Source organism: Sus scrofa, chromosome 4, assembly GCF_054392235.1.
Source record: "Sus scrofa isolate SSC_HxYL_T2T_F1_AM1 chromosome 4, Sscrofa_HxYL_maternal_Yorkshire_Landrace_v2.0, whole genome shotgun sequence".
In the NCBI taxonomy this organism is placed as follows: domain Eukaryota; kingdom Metazoa; phylum Chordata; class Mammalia; order Artiodactyla; family Suidae; genus Sus; species Sus scrofa.
The window spans coordinates 56592086-56610567 of record NC_139386.1 but is presented as its reverse complement, the minus strand read 5'-3'; the positions used below and the strand labels follow the sequence as shown (position 1 = coordinate 56610567).

General features: G+C 33.4%; 1 protein-coding gene across 31 annotated transcripts in view; it reads left to right on the top strand.

Moving 5' to 3' along the window:
• RALYL (RALY RNA binding protein like) overlaps nucleotides 1–18482 on the top strand; it is a 765932-nt gene that overhangs the window by 278782 nt on the left and 468668 nt on the right. The gene's annotated exons all lie outside the window — the stretch shown is intronic.

Sequence of the window (18482 nt, the reverse complement as noted above, 5' to 3'; positions counted from 1 at the left end):
CAGAATATTACTGATTTAATATTACTTAGACAGTAAATGTTTCCTGATTAAAGAGGTGAAAAGATTGTCCCCTCTAGTGCCAGGTGGAGAGAAAAAAGATAAACACATACACACACATATACATACATACATACTTGCAAAGCAACTGAGTGGCAGAGAAGAGTAGAAAAAAAAATCTGATTGGATGTCCAAATGAAAATAACTGCAACATTCAGTTTTCTCCAATAATCACTTCTGCACAAGCAAAAACACTAAGCGGTCTATCAAAATTGTCTATATATTCAGAATCATCTGTTTTAGCCTTAAAAATTATAGATGCTTGGCCCTACCCCCAAATAATTTGAATCAGAATACTAGGAATGGAAACTATTTCTCTGTATTTTTTTTAAAGCTCTAGATATTGTATTGACCTCCTGAAATGGGATGATCATGCATTCTGTTAGCCCAGGACAGTCTTGGCCTCCTTTATGCTAACTTGAGGACTCTCACTCTCTCTGTCTCTGTCTCTCTCTATCACTGTTTCTGCCCAGAGGTGTCTTCTTCAGATACTCTCTTCAGGCTGTGTCATCAGCACCTCTTTATATCCATTCAGATTCTACACACCAGAGTCTGTGTGTCTCTTGTGTCTTCTTAATCTCATACACTTTTGTAAACAACCCCTTTATTAAAATATCCTAAATTACTCTAAATAAAGTGTGCTTTCTTTTCCTGAAGACCCTGACTATTCACCATCATCATACATAAATAACACATGACAGCTGGATGCTTAGAGTAAGGTTCTTATTTTGAATTCAGACATCAATCTCTCCTGCTTCCTTCCATAAATATTGTTGTTGGGTACATAGCATAAACAAAAAGGAAAATTTGGGCCAACCATTTTACTAACCATAAAAATGGCACCAGATTTTTTTCCCCAAAGTGACTGGAACCTGTGTTTAAGATTCAAATAGTACCTGACATTCAAGAACTAAGGGTAAATTTCATGGTAGGAAGCAATGAAAAGCTACTTTCAAATGATCATTATCAACTTATTGACTATAAGATAGTCAATCTGTTGATAGCTTTGAGGACTTTGTTCTGGAAACTCTAGTATACTGTTGGTATAATTAATAATTCTACTTATAGTAGAGGAAAATTGTAGTGTGGTATAAAGTACACTTACTCTTTACAAATTACTTGGATAATATTTATAGTATTGCCCCCTCCTCCTGAGTCTAGTTTCTAGACATTAAAAATAAAGTATATACTAATACTCAAATATCTTTTTTTACTGAAGTATAGTTGCTGTACAATATTATATGTTTAAGTGTGCAATATATAGATTCACAATTTTTAAGATTATAGTCCATTTATAGTTACCATAAAATATTGGCTGTGTTCCCTGTGTTGTACGATTTATCCTTGTAGTTTATTGTTTTTTGTTTTTTTTTTTTCCTTCTCTGGCTTCCCTGCAGCATATGGAGTTCCTGAGTCAGGGAGAAGAACAGAGCCACAGCTGTGACCTCACCACAGCTGTGGCAATGCCAGATTCTACTATACTGGGCCAGGGATTGAACCTGTGTTCTTGCACTGCAGAGATGCTGATCGTGTTGTGCCACAGCAGGAGCTCCCCTTGTAGTTTGTTTTATACCTAATAAATATATCTCTTACTCCTCTACCTCTATATAACCCCTCCCCTTTTCTCCTTCTCCACTGGTAACCACTAGTTTGTTCTCCATATCTGTGAGTCAGCTTCTTTTTAGTTATACTCAGTAGTTTGTGTTTTTTTATTTTTATTTATTTTATTTTATTTTTTATTATTTTTAATTAGTAAAATGAATTTATCACATCTGTAGTTGTATAATGATCATAACAATCTGATTTCACAGGATTTCCATCCCATAACCCAAGCACATCCCCCCACCCCCCAAACTGTCTACTCCAGAGACCGTAAGTTTTTCAATGACTGTGAGTCAGCATCTTTTCTGCAAAGAAGTTCAGTCTGTCCTTTTTTCAGATTCCACATGTCAGCAAAAGCATTGGATGTTGGTGTCTCATTGTATGGCTGACTTCACTTAGCATGATAATTTCTAGGTCCATCCATGTTGCTAAAAATGCTGATATTTCGTTAATTTTAATGGCTGAGTAATATTCCATTGTGTATGTGTACCACATCTTCTTGATCCACTCCTCTGTTGATGGACATTTAGGTTGTTTCCACGTCTTGGATATTGCAAATAGTGCTGCAGTGAACATTGGAGTACATGTATCTTTGCGAGTCATGGATAGATGCCCAGGAGTGGGATTGCTGGATCAAATGGTAGTTCTATTTTTAATTGCTGTGTTTTTTTAGATTCTACTTGTGAGTGATACCAGACAGTATTTGTCTTTCTTTGTCTGACTCATTTCATTTGGCATAACACCTTCCAGTCAATTTATGTTGCTGCAACATATTCTATTAAATAAAATCTAGTTGCTTTCCATTTTAGTCTATCTTCCAAGGCAGATTACTGCATCTGCCAAGAATTTGAAAATATTTAACTATTCTGATCATCAGAGGATCTCTTAATGTACAATGGTTGTTTTAGACTATTTTGATTGAAGTTGGAAATTGCATCCTGAGGTATGGAATTCAAAGCTGATTTGGGCAAGTAGATTCTGATCTACAGTAACATTGTACACTAATCTTACTGAAAAGAAAGAGAATATACTGGGAACTATTTTTGTTTCCAAAGGAATTGTTATCAGCTAATTCATAGATATTTAGTGAGAAACCAGGTTGCTTGAAATAGTTAACAATTTTTTGTTTTATATTTAGTTCTCTAACATATAAACTAGTAAACCAGTGAGGCCTAGTCTTGAACCCTTGCTCTTATTGTTGTCAAATAATTATGCTTTGGTTATTAATTAATTTAAAGCCAAATATAAAAAATAATATTATTCAGAACTCTTCAAGAGATATTCATCTAATACATATTCCAAATTTGGAACATGATGAAGAATAACTGAAAAATATAAAATAGGTACACTTTAATTGTAACTCATGACTCTGACTCATCATCCTTATCAAAAGAAAACTAAAATAGGTTAATGATCTTGAGTTTGACTGTACATTTGTGTTTCTAATGATCTTGCCTCAGTGAGAGGGAAAAATGCTTACTTTAATAGCTGTCTGCAGGAATCTCTTAGGAAGACAACTATCTTTGTTTAGCAAGCCATCTTAATGAGTGCCTTTGGCTTTGTAATTAAGGACTTCTGTGCACATCCTGAATTGGATAGAGTAAGAAAAACAGCTTAAAAGCTCGAAGGGAAAAACTACTCTGCAGAAAGATATACTGAAATTTTTGGAGAAGATAGGCAAATAAGTCAAAGAGAAGGTGGAGAGGAGAAATTCAAGAAATATAGTGATAGGCTAGGGTTCAATAAAGAGTGTTGTGGTTCCTACTGGGCTGAAAAAAGAAGCCATTTTCTAGAGTTCCTGGTGGAAAGTAGAAGGACCAGTAATAGTGGAAATGACTTCATATCCCCATAGATTGCTATAAAGCCCAGCTATGAATGTGTGCCCAGGATTGTTTAATAGTCTTGATTATAATTAGTTTCCTCTGCAACTGAGGGAAGGTCTAAAGTAAGGAACTAGTAAAATGAAGGTGCTCTGTGAAAAAGGTTTAAAATAAATTGAAAATTTTAATATTCCGTTAATGTTTTTTTGCTAATATAATGTTTGGTGTCATCTGAGTTTTCAGATCTCTGAATGTATTAGCTACAGAATAAACATTTTGTTATCATAGCTAATTTGTATAAAGAGCAAGACTGTACTTCAGTGTTCTAGCAGAAGGAGATGTAAAAGTCTTGGCCAGGGCAAAATATAAAGGACAATTCAAATTAGAAAAAAGTTGGTTTTTAAGAGATTTTGCCCTAAACATATTCATCACCTCTAAAAGTTTGTTCCTATTCTCTTATTTTTTATTATCTCCAGACTCATTACATGATATACATTAAATCTGTACAGGTTTTTTGTTTATTATATCCCAATGAAGTTGTTTTAGGAAAATTTACTGCTAATGTAAATCGTATTTTTCAAAATCTCTTTTTTGAACTGTTCCATAGATTATACAGAAATACAGTTGCTTTCTGTTTCGTGACCTTGCATCCAACAGCATTACAAAATTGAAGTATTCATCTTCTAGATTTTTTGTAACATTCATAAGGATATTTTCCATTTACAATTGTATCTACAAATAATGACCATTATAATTCTTCCTTTCCAACCTTTATGTCTCTTCATTTCTTTTTCTTAAAGTATTGCACTGGCTAGAAATTCCAGTATTGAAATAAAGTGGTAACAGGAGGCATCTTTTCCTGGTCCCTTCTTTAGGGGAACAAGCATTGATATTTCACAATATGTGTGATATTTACTGTAGGTTTTTCATAGGTGCCCTTTATCAGATTGAAGAAGTTCCCTTGTATTCCCATCTTGAATTTTATCAAAAAGATATTTTCATTAGTATTCACAGAAATCCTATTTATAGTAAACCACAGAAACAATCCAAATATTCAGCTTAAGAACAGGTAAAACAATTGAATGGATTACAAAAAAAATAGTGATATATTCATACTCAGCAATAAAAAGGATAAGAACGACTGACACATGGACCCACATAACCACTTGAGTAAACTTACAAACATTATACAGAACATGAGAAGCTAGGCAGAAAATAGCTTATATTGCATTCTTTTTGCATGATGACATAGAAAAGTAAAACTATAGAAATAGAATTTAAAATGATTGATTGAGCCTGGATAGTTGGTGTGACTTGGAATCAATAAGATGCTGGTGAACTATTTTGTTTTTGGTTTTAGTTTAAATAAATCGAATAATAAAAATGAAGTAAGTGACCTCCAAAAAACTAAATTTAAGTTAAAAAATTAAAACTTAAAATAAATAAATAAGGATACTCAAACATAGCTTTTTTTTCCCTTCCAAGTTTATTGAGATATAACTGACATTCAGGACTGTGTAAGCTTATGGTATACTGATTTTGCATATATATGTCATGAAATGATTATCACAGTCAAGTTTAATGAATATCCATTATCTTAGATACAATAAAATTAAAGAAAAAAATGTTTTCTTGTAATAAGAACACTTAGGATTTACTCTCTTGAAAACTGTCATATAAAACATAGCACTGTTAATTATATCTATAACGCTGTACATTATATTCCTAGAACTGATTTGTCTTATAACTGTAAGTTTGTATCTTTTGCCCACCTCCATCCAATTCCCCCTTGCCCACTTATCTACTGCTCTGGTAACTGCAAATCTGATCTCTTTTTCTATAGGTTTGTTTGTTTTTGAAGTATAATAGACTTGCACGACTATGTTGGTTCCTGTTACACAACATAGTGATTCTGTATTTCTATACATTTCAAAATAATCAATCACTGCAATAAGTCTAGTTATGTTATAGCACCAAAGATATTTTATATTTACTGACTATATTCCTCATACTGTATATTTCATATCCATAAATCATTTATTTTGCAACTGGAAGTTTATACCTTTTAATCTCCCTCACCTATTTTTTTTCTGCCCCCATTCCCCCACTCTCTCTGGCAACATGTTCTTTGCATCTATAACCCTGTTTTAGATGCCACATAAACGTGAACTCATACAATAGCTATCCTTCTCTGTCTGCTTTATTCCATCCTTGTTGTTGCAAATAGCAAGATTTTGTTCTTTTTTATGTCTAAGTATATATATATATGTATATATATACACATATGTATGTGTGTTTTATACATGTATATACACATGTGTGTGTGCATATATACATACATACATACATATATATATATATATATATATCTTCTTTATTCATTCATCTATTGATGGGCCCTTAGATTACTATCCTATCTTGGCTCTATAGCTGTAATTGACATAGGGATGCAGATATCTTTTATAACTAGTGTTTTTGTCTTCCTGGTTAATTACCCAGGAGTGGAATTTCTGGATCACATGTAAGTTCTATTTATAATTTTTTTATTGTTATTTCCCCAACACAGTTTTTTTCCCGCTGTACAGCATGGTGACCCAGTTACACATACATGTATGCATTCTTTTTTCTCCCATCATCATGCTCCATCATAAGTAACTAGCAATAGTTCTCAGTGTTACACGGCACAATCTCATTACTAATCCATTCCAAAAGCATAGTTTTTGAGGAATCACTTGTCTCACCAACATCTCATGAGCATTCCTTTTTCTTCACATCTTTATCAACACATGTTATTTGTTGTTTTTGTTTGTTTGTTTTGGTTTTTTTTTTTTTTTTTTTTTGTCTTTTTTGTCTTTTTAGGGCTGTACCTGTGGCATATGGACGTTCCCAGGCTAGGGGTCTAATTGGAACTGTAGCCGCCGGCCTACGCCAGAACAACAGCAATGCCAGATCCAAGCCATATCTGTGACCTATACCACAGCTCACAGCAATGTCGGATCCTTAACCCACTGAGTGAGGCCAGGGATCGAACCCAAAACCTCATAGTTCCTAGTCGGATTTGTTTCTGCTGCATCATGATGGGAACTCCCTATTTGCTGTCTTTTTGATAATAGCTATTCTGATAGGTTGAAGTGGTTCTGATTTGCATTCTCCTGATGATTAGTGATGTTGAGCATGTTTTTGTGTGCCGGTTGGCCATCTATATATTTTCTTTGGAAAAATGTCTATTCAGAGCATTTATCTATTTTTTGAGTTCTTTGTTTCTTTTCATTTTGAGTTGTATGAGTATGTTTTGGTTATTAACCCCTTATCAGATATATAGTTTGCAAATATCTTCTCCCATTCAGTAGGTGGCCTTTTTTTTTTCTGATAGTTTCATTTGCTGTGCCAAAGTTTTTAGTTTGATGTAGTTTCTTTTGTTTTTGCTTGCTTCAACGTAGATCTCTCCCAAAATACTACCAAGTCTGATGTCAAAGACTATATTATGCTTTCTTTTAGAAGTTTTATAATTCTAGGTCTTAGAGTTAAGTTTTTAATCTATCTTGAATTTATTTTTGTGTATGGCGTGACAAGTAGTTCATTGTGATTACTTTGAACACAGCTGTCCAGTTTTCCTAACACCATTTATTGAAGAGGCCGTCTTTTTCCCACTGTATATTCTTGCTTCTTTTGTCTTAGATTAATTGCCCATATAAGTATGGGTTCATTTCCGGGCTCTCTGTTCTGTTCCATTTATCAAGCAGTCCCATACTGCTTTTATTGCTATAGATTTTTAGTTAGATTGAAATCAGAGAACATGATTCCTTCAGCTTGTTCTTTCTCTTTGGGTATTTGGGGCCTTTTGTGTGTCCCTACAAATTTTAGAATTATTTGTTCTAGTTCTGTGAAAATGTCATTAGTATTTTGATATGGATTGCATTAAATCTGTAAAATGCCTTGGATAGAATGGTCATTTTATGTGTTTAATAAAATGTAATATGAATATAATATTAAAGATATTAATATGAATAAATATAAAGGAGTTCCCTTCATGAAACTGTGGAAATGAATCTGACTAGGAACTATGAGGTTGCAGGTTCGATCCCTGGCCTCACTCAGTGGGTTATGGATCCAGCATTGCCATGAGTTGTGGTGTAGGCCAGCAGCTACAGCTCTGATTAGACCCCTAACCTGGGAACCTCAATATGCGGCCCTAAAAAAAAAGACAAAAGACAAAAATAAATAAATAAATAAATAAATAAATAAATAAATAAAATTCTATTAAATAATATATTATTTATATTAGCTATGATATAAAATATTATGATTTTAATATATATTTAAATCTTCCAATCCAAGAACAAGGGGTAACTTTCCATCTGTTTGCCTAATTTTCAGTTTCTTTAATCAATGTCTTATAGTTTTATAGGTAAAAGTCTTTTACCTCCTTAGATTTATTCTTAGGTATTTAATTCTTTTTGATGTCATTGTAAATGGGATTATTTTATTAATTTCTCCAATAGTTGGTTGCTAGTGTAGAGAAATGCCACGGATTTCTGTCTATTAATTTTGTATCCTGAAACTTCACCTAATTCATTTTATTAGGTTGTTTTGTTTTGTTTTTTTGTTTTTTTTTTTGTTTGTTTGTTTTTTGTTTTTTTTTTGGTAGTGCCTTCAGGATTTTCTGTCTGCAAACAGTGACAATTTTACTTCTTCCCTTCCAATTTGTATTCTTTCTTCTCCTTATTTTGTATGATTTATTTGTGTATATTCTATCATACTTGCATCCCTGGAATAAATCATACTTGATTATGATGTGTAATGGTTTTAATATATAGTTGAATTTGGTTGGCTAAACATTTGGTGAGAATTTTTGTATGTCATGTTCATCAATGACACTGACCTGTAATTTTCTTTATTGTGATATCTTTGTCTGGTTTTGGTATCACAGTGATGCTGGCCTCAGAGAATATGTTCAGAAATGTTCCTTCCTCGCTATATTTTTAAATAGTTTGAGAAGGATAGGTGTTAACTCTAAATGTTTTGTAGAATTTACCTATAAAACCTTCTTGTATAGGACTTTTGTTTGTTAGGAAGTTTTAAATTAATGATTGAATTCTATTAACTGTAATTGGTCTGTTCATGTTTTCTATTTCTTCCTGGTTCAGTCTTTGGAGAGTGTAAATTTCTAGGAATTAGTCTATTTCTTTCTTTCTTTTTTCTTTTTTTGCTTTTTAGGCCCACACTTGCAGCAAATGGAGGTTTCCAGGCTAGGGGTCAAATCAGAGCTACAGTGGCCAGCCTATGCCACAGCCACAGCAACATGGAATCTGAGCCACATCTGTGACTTACACCACAGCTCATGGTAATGCTGGATCCTTAACCCACTGAGCGAGGCCAAAGTTTGAACCTGCAATCTCATGATTCCCAGTCAGATTCATTTCTGCTGTGCCGCAATGGGAACTCCTGTCTATTTCTTTTAAGTTGTTCATTTTATTGTCATATAATTGTTCACAGTAATCTAAGCTCTTTTGTATATGTAACGTCAGTTTTAATTTCTCCTTTTTTCATTTCTGATTTTATTGAGTTGGGCCTTCTCTCTTTTTTTCTTCATGAATCAATTTTGTTTATCTTTTCAAAAGCAAGCTCCTAGTTTTATTGATCTTTTCTATTTTTTTGTCTCCATTTCATTTATTTGTCCTCTGATCTTTATGACTTCTTTTCTTCTACTAACGTCTGTTTTGTTTGTTCTTTTTTTTTTTTTCCAGTTCTTTAAGGTACAAGATTAGGTTGTTTATTTGAGATTTTATTTTTTGGGGGGAAGGTAGGCTTGTATTGCTGTAAACTTCCTCTTACAACCGCTTTTGCTCTGTCCCATAGATTTCAGATTATGTTTTTATTTTCACTTATTTTCATTGATAATGCAGTGCTACATTATTTAGACTTCATGTGCTTGTATTTTTTTGCAGTGTTTTTTGTAGTTGATTTCTAGATTTATAGAGTCTAATATAATTATCTGATTTCTAGTTTGCATTTTAAAATTTTATAGTAATTCTTCAGCATTAGCCAGCATGATGAAGTTTGAATCTGGGACCTAAAGTCTTTTTCTAAGTACATTCCCCCAAAAATTCATCCAATAAATAAAATTGTTCCTTTGATTGAAAAAGGCAACGGTCTACTCAAGGACTACTCTGTTATTCCCTATACAGAATAGACACACCTGTAATATTGGCTAAAATACAGACCTATCACAATGAGGATAAGATAGAACAGAATCCAGTTTTTCTTGTTTGTTTTGGGAACACCCCATAAAAGAAGCACGTAATTCTTCATTGAGAATCCAAGTATTGATAACAGTCTATTCTTTTGGTAATCTCCATAAATAAGTGGACACGAGAATATCATGCAATGATAGAAATTCCCTGTATCTTGCTTGGACAGAACTGTATAAATGTGCACACTTGTCGGCCTTCATAAAATTGAATATTTAAGTGCTAATTTATAATGTATGCAAATAATACCTAATATTAAAAGGGAAAAAGAACTTAAAATTTAAAAAGGAACTTTGTTCTAATATCATTCTAGAAACTTATATCCAAAACTTTATAAAGAAAATTGGTGAGTTTATTCAGTAATGGTTTCCTTCAATTAATATATACTTATGCTTTACTTTCATACTTAACAAAAACAGCAAATTTAAAAAGAAAAAATCAGTTGGTAGGACCACATTATTGGGAACAGAGGAATAACAACTTTTTTTTCTTTTTTTAAAATTTCTAAATATGGAAAAAGATAGTGTCCTGTTTTAGATAGTATTTTTGAAAAAACATCCCATGTAACAAAGTTATCTCTATCTTTAATCGTGTAGTCTGTGGTAAAAGTTCTTTGAAGTTCTGTTTAAAGTAAATATTTAGCACAACCAATTTTATTTTGTTTATAACTCATTTGTGTGCTCTTTTATGCTGAAAGAATAGTTTCATTTCTTTCTATTAAATGAGTAAAATGTTCATTTTTACTGTTCTGCAAGAATTTAACCTGTCTTAAATTCCATTCAACATTTAGGAACCTCAAAAATCTCCATCAGTGTGTAATGTCTGTACTCAAGTTTCTGAGAACACTCATGAAAAAAAGAACAACAGAACATAGACACGCACTACACACTACTGTGTACGTCAGGTGTATGTTTTTCAAGTGTTCACAATAATATTTGCTTTTATTTCAACAATTGCTATAGGGAGCTGTATGTCTGTTTCACCTTTTGCCCTTGTAAATATGATTTCCACAGGAGTTCCTGTTGTGGCTCAGTGGGTTAAGAAACCGACTAATATCCATGCGGATTTGGGTTCAGTCCTGGCCTCTCTGATTGGGTTAATGATCCAGCTTGTCGCAAGCTGTGGTGTATGTCACAGATGCAGTTCAGATCTGGCATTGCTATGGCTGTGGTGTAGGCTGGCAGCTTCAATTTGACCCTTAGCCTAGGAATTTCCATATGCTGCAGATGCAGCCCTAAGAAGAAAAAAGAAAAAGAAATGATTTCCGCTAATGTACCCATTGTTAAAAGAATTGCATTACACCAAATAACGTGGTGTGCAATGGCATAAGTTTAATAATATTTGCATTTTCATCAGAAATCATGATACTTTTTTAGGTCACTGATTTAGTATTGATAAAAGAAAGTCCTAAGCAGACACATAATTAAAATAACACTTTCAATTTTACTCTTAGATCTATAAGGCACTAAATACTAGAACTGTATTTGAAAATTTTTTCTATATTGTGTCCAAATTAACCCCCTTATATAAAAGACAATAATTTTATGATTCTTAGCTGTACACTATAATTTTATAAGATCTTGACAATACACAAATCAGATAAATGGAATAAAGTCAGTATTCATGGATTTTTACCACTTAAAATAAAGATACAATTATTTATTCCAATTTCTAATTACAGATTTCAGTTTTACACCTGAATGGGATATTGTCTTCTAATTTACATGCCTATATACATGATATGATGCTTTGCTAATGCTATAAATTTTTTTCCTTAAATTTTTTTCCTCTGGAGATTAGCTATGGTATTTTGAAATACTAGTGTTGTTACCTCACTTTTTCCTCTTAATTTTCTCCTTGTAATGGATTGTGTTTGTTGCTGCTGCAGTATAGCCCTGTGAAGTCACTGAAGATATCTGAGTGCTTGGGGTCAATCAGGCCGTGATTCTGTGACTGATTAATAACCCTCTTAGGAAGCTAATACTCTGAAGATTTCAACATCATCTTTACAGTCCTCTGCTCTTATTTAATGATAACACAAATGATTGTAAATCACTTAAAAATTGTGCCTTTTGCCCTTAAGTTTAATTCCACCTATTGGCAACATAATCGACTCAAGCACGGGAAATGTTGGAAATGTAATAATACATGTAATAATTGATGAAAAGATGAAATGATTAATTGAGAAGGGAGTTATCAAGAACAGAGGCATAGAACTACTATATTTTTGCAAAGCTCTTAAGAGACAAAACAAATTGGATTGGAACTGAAAGCCTTTTTTTCTTTGCTTCGTTTTTTTAGGGCCACACCCGCAGCATATGGAGGTTCCCAGGCTAGGGGTCTAATCAGAGCTGTAGCTGCCTGGCCTGCGCCAGAGCCACAGCAACTCAGGATCCAAGCCGCATCTGCAACCTACACTACAGCTCATGGCAATGCTGGATCCCCATCCCCCAAGCAAGGCCAGGGATTGAACCTGCAACCTAATGGTTCCTAGTCAGATTTGTTAACCACTGAGCCACAACGGAACCTCCCTGAAAGCCATTTTTGAACAAAAGTTTGCCACTTTTTTAATGCAGTGTCATTTTCCAAGAAAGAGTATAGTTTTACTTCAGAATATTTACTTCAGTTTTATTTCAGATGTAAAGAATTTTTACATCTTCTTTTGTTTATTCACTTTATGTCCTTTCTGTTCTTGTTTTAATATTTAGGTCTCCTTTTAGATATAAATTACTGAATTGTATCAATTCGGAAATGTAAATAACTTTTCTATGTTAATATTTCTGAAATTAAGTTGCATTTTTAAATTGGCATGTGCTTAATGTACCTTCTCCTTCCAGAAAAAAAAAAATCATTAAGTTGACAAGTTTTTGTGAAATGGACAGCACCTTAGAAATAAAGAAAAAAGGGTCATTCAGTAATCACATTCATTTACCAAATATTTATTGAGCCCCTGCACTGCCACAAATAAGGCTAGAGGTTAAGAAAGCTACAAAGACAGATAAGATTTAAATTTTCTTAGAGTTCTAGAAGGTAAAATAAATATATAACAATTCAGTAGAATATAACATAGTAAATTACCACTGCAGCATAGTGGAGATATATTTAAAATTCTGTAGGATAATCAAAAAGAGAATTAATAATTCTGGATGTGCTATTCAGAGGAGAAAGAACTCATCAAGTGGAAGGATACCAGGCAGAGGAAAGAACTTAAGCAAAAGCAGAGAGTGTGAAATGTCAGGGTATGTACAGAGAATGATGAGTAGTCTAGTAGAATTATAGTATAGGGCAGTTTCTCTCAAACATGAATAATGAACAGAACACTTTAAAAGGAAAGAATTATCTTGCCAGTTCATAGTGTGGACTCAAAGTATTCTTATGTTATTTTTAAATATGTGATATTTATTTCATACTAAAATGATAAAAATACAAAATATATTTATTCATTAAGTATGAATAAAATCACAAAACCAATTAAAATCTAATTTTCAGCATTAATTACCTACTTAATTTTTTTTTTTTTTTTTGCTTTTTTTGGGGCCGCACCCAAGGCATATGCAGGTTCCCAGGCTAGGCGTTGAATTGGAGCTGTAGCTCCTGGCTTATGCCACAGCCACAGCAATGCAGGATCTGAGCCACGTCTGCAGCCTACACCACAGCTCACGGCAATGCTGGATCCTTAACCTACCAAGGGAGGACAGGGATCGAACCTACAACCTCATGGTTCCCAGTCAGATTCGTTTCTGCTGCGCCATGACGGAAACTTGATAAACATTAATTTAAGCTGATATATGAGTATTATTTTGGAGCATGATGTGTTCCAACTAAAGAATGAATTCATTTTTTTAGCTAGTTTTCTCACTGCTCTGTGGATTGGTATAGGCCTATCAATCTAAGTGTATTGCAAAATATGAGCTCATTACAATTATGACTAACAATGGCTTGTTTTGTTGAGTGCATATTATATGTCAAACTCTGTGCCAACTTTCTTTCTGTAAGTTGTAATAATTGGAGTTCCCTTTGTGGTTCAGTGGAAACAAACCTGACCAGTATCCATGAGGATGTGGGTTTGATACCTGGCCTTGCTCAGTGGGTTAAAGATCCAGTGTTGCTGTGAGCTATGGTGTAGGTCACAGATGTGGCTAGGATCCCACTTTGCTGTGGCTGTGGTATAGTCTGGCAGCTGCAGTTCTCTCTTATTCAATCTCTAACCTGGGAACTTCCATATGCTGCAGGTTTGGCTCTTAAAAAAAAGCAAAAAATAATTGTAATAATATATTTTATTTAACCCCATGTATTCAAATAATTATCATATCAACATGCAATGACTACTAAATATTATTAACGAGACATTATAACTTCTTTTTTTCATAACAAGTCTTCAAAATCCACTGCACATTTCCTATTTACAGTACATCTTAATATCTCTTTGCCACACCAAATGGTGATATCAAGTAGGCAGTTTAACATAAGAGTTTGGGGGAATTCCCATTGTGGCTCATTGGTAATGAACCTGACAAATATCCATGAGGACATGGGTTAGATACTTGGCATCGCCCAGTGGGTTAAGGATCTGAAATTGCTGCGAGCTGCAGTGTAGGTTGCAGACACATGGCTAGGATTTGGCATTACTATGTCTGTGGTGTAGGCTGGCAGCTGCAGCTCCAATTTGACCCCTAGTGTGGGAACATCCATGTGATGCAGGTGTGGCCCTAAACATATATATATTTGAATGAGTTTGGAGTATGGGGGAGAGGTTTGAGTTGGATATAGAAATGTGATAGTTTATGGAACTCCCACAAATTGAAAACCTTATTTTACAAATCCATATTTCTCTTTATAGCAATATATATATAGGAATATTATATACATTATTATATTATATTGTATTATTATATATATAATTATATATATATATAATTCCTATATATATAAGAATAGGGATAGGAATATTACTCAGCCATTAAAAAGAATGAAATAACACCATTCATAGCAACATGGATGTACTTAGAGATTATTACACTAAGTGAAGTAAATCAGAAAGACAAATACTATATTATGTCACTTATATGTGGAATTTAATAAAGGTAATATAAAAGAACTTATTTATAAAACTGAAACAAACTCCTAGATTTCAAAATCAAAGTTATGGCTACTAAAGGGGAAACTGTGGCCAGGGGATAAATTGGGAAGATAGGATTAACACATACACACTACTATTTATCAAGGGGTAGGGGGAGGGCGTGGGATGGATTGAGAGCTTGGGGTTAATAGATGCACATTATTGCTTTCAGAATGGACTAACATTGAGATCCTGCTGTGTAGCACTGGGAACTATGTCTAGTCACTTATGATGGAGCATGATAATGTGAGAAAGAAGAATGTATACATATATGTGTAACTGGGTCGCCATGCTGTACAGTAGAAAAAAGATTTCATTGGGTAAATAATTAAAAAATTAAAGAAAAAAGAAAATAAACAAGGACTTAGTGTATAGCACAGAGAGGTATGTCTGCTCAATATTTTGTATGGGACATTTTCCTTTATGGGAAAAAATAATGGAGATATATATTTATATATATATATATGTATATATATATATACACTTGGTTTTACACTTGAAACTAATGAAACATTATAAATCAACTATGCTACAATAAAAAAATTTAAAACCCGATACTCAATTACATTATTGGGAAAAGTAAATTTTGAACAACTAGAGTATGTAAGTTTACTTTTTTGAAACAATAAATTGTATGTAATATAAACAAGATCAAGAATTTTTAATGAAAATTAACATCTGGATACATTTCCAGAAGTCAAATTCTGTTTCACTACACTTATGGTTTGACTGAATTTTTGATATACAATAAATATGCTCTGGAACTAGTGGTTTGTTAGTAGAAAAGACTTTTAAAGTGTTAAATTATTACCCAGCTTTTAAATATAGGGCAGAAGTCCATAAACCATGACCCACAGGTCAAATCTGGTCTGCCACCAGATTTTGTAAATAAAGTTTCATTGATTCTGGTGTATGGTCCTTATAATGCATTGTTGGATTCAGTTTGCTAATATTTTGTTGAGGATTTTTGCATCTATGTTCATCAGTGATATTGGCCTGTAATTTTCTTTTTTTTGTGGTATCTTTGTCTGGTTTTGGTATCAGGGTGGTGGTAGGCTCATAGAATGAGTTTGGGAGTCTTCCTTCCTTCTGCAATTTTTTGGAATAGTTTCAGATGGATAAGTATTAACTCTTCACTAAATGTTTAATAGATTTCACCGGTGAAGCCATCTGGTCCTAGATTTCATTTGCTGGAAGTTTTTTTTAAATCACAGTTTAAATTTCAGCAGTTTGATTTGTCTGTTCATATATTCTATTTTTTCCTGGTTCAATGTTGGATTGTGCCTTTATAAGAATTTGTCCATTTTTTCTAGGTTATCCATTTTATTGCCATATAGTTGCTTATTGTAGTCTCTGTGATCCTCTGTAAAACTGTAATTTGAAAAGGTACATGCACCCTAATGTTCATAGCAGCATTATTTACAATAGCCAAGGCATGGAAACAAACTAAATGTCCCTCAACAGAAGAAAGGATAAAGAAGGTGTGATTGTTACTCAACCTAAAATAATGAAATAATGTCATTTCCAGTAACATGGATGGACCTGGAAATTATCATACTAAGTGAAGTGAGTCAGACAGAGAAATACAAATATCACCTTGATATCACTAATATGTGGGATCTAAAAGCAATGATATAAATGAACTTATTTACAAAAGAGAAACATATTCACAGACATAGAAAACAAGTATATAGCTGCCTAAATAGAAAGTAGGGGAGAGGGATAAATTAGGAGTTTGAAATTAACATATACACAAGGATCTACTGTATAGCCCAGGGAACTCTACTCAATATTTTGTAGTAACCTATTTGGGAAAGAATGGATATGTGTATGTGTATATATATATTATATATAACTGAATCACTTTGCTAAACACTTGAGACAAACACAACACTGTAAATTACTATACTCCAATTTAAAATAAAAAAGATTTTATTGGAACATAGCCATGCTCATTCATTTACATATTGTCTATGGATGCTTTAAGATACTATGGCAAAATTGAGTAGTTGAAATATATATTGAATGGCCTACAAAGCCTAAAATTTTTACTCCCTGTCCCCTTACAGAAGTTTGCAAATACCTTCGCTATTACATTTGTGCACAAATTGGGTGTTAAAGTTTACTTTATAATGAATTTATTTATTGTGCTCGGTTAATGAGAAGCAGAAAAACAAATAAAATTGATCTAGTCTGGCAAAGATGTCTGCAGTAAGAATTTACTATCAGAGAAAAATGTTATTGAGGCAAATGTTTTTAACAGGACTGTGAATTCAACAGAGGAAATAAGTTTATTTCCATAGAGTGAGATTATTAAACTTTAACTCTGCGTTTGCATTAATATTGGAAACAAAATAGCATTTATCGAGACAGAATGATTGAAATGTTAGCATCTGTGCAGGGTAGAGTAATAGGAAATAATCTATCATGAGATAATTTATAACTTCAGTTTATAAAGATAGTTGTTTTCATGGTACAAATACTTCATATCTAGGCATGATTATAACAAATGTGATTTTTTCCCTTCAGCTTAAGTCGTATGCCCTGCTTCACAAGTTTGGTGGTATAAATATGATTGAATACTGTACTTGTCCAATTAATTGCATGAGTTATCGCCTATAGAGTTTAGCAAGGAGTTTCATATTAACTTTTTGAGGCCTTTTAAGATCCAGAATTGTAATGGGTTTGGAGGTTTCTTAGTCAAAAAAACACACAGGTGGATTGTTGTGAGGCCAGTTCCCAAGAGGGTCCCATTTTCAGATGCCTTTTGTTCTTATTGTTGTCCCTGCCTCAGTGCTGTAAGCTGTTCCTGAATATGAAATTTCAGTCTTTCCTGGGCTCAGGGGTGAATCTCTGAGCTTTGCTCCTTTTCTTCCCTGGAGGCTCCTTGGACTCTAAAAATTGATCTATTTCCTTTCTAACATTCCTTTCTTATTACCAAAGAATATTGGCTGGGGCAGCTTTAGTCAGACCACTGAAGGTCAAGTTATCCCCTGCTCTCTCTCCTCCTAAGGATGATTACTTGCCATACATTGCATTACTGAGAGGCTACTTAGTTGACTCCTATAAAGAAGATCATTTCCAGGGTAACACTGGACCCACTTTGGAAATAAATGGACTATATAAAGCTTCTCATTTTCAAAATAGTGTCTAACATCTTCCTCACAGTGTTGCCTAGAAGAATTCCTGGAGCCAAGCAACTTTCAGTTCTTGGTGTTTTAATGCTTACCCTAGACTGGAGGCTGGGACTGTCAAATAAGAACATGAGTCAATAAGAACTGACAAAGTTTTTGAGACATTTGGCTGGAGGAAGGAGAAAAAGAAGGCGGGAGAAGAGGATTTGAGAAGAGAATACATATTTATTATGTGAAGGAAATGGATGTCTCCAGAAGACTTTTGGAAGAAAAAAATTTAAGTGCAAATTTTGGCTGAGGGTAAATATGAGAGGTAAAATTTCAATTTTAAGAAAGTGGCAATGGGTGATAGATTTCTGTGAAGAAAGCAAGGATATCTAGAGCATAAATAGAAGAATCCTGGGGGGGGAATCATTCAAAATGATTTAAATTTACATTCATATGTATTCCAAATATTCATTCATATTTTTAGAGACCCTTCATTGAGAGAAAGGACTCC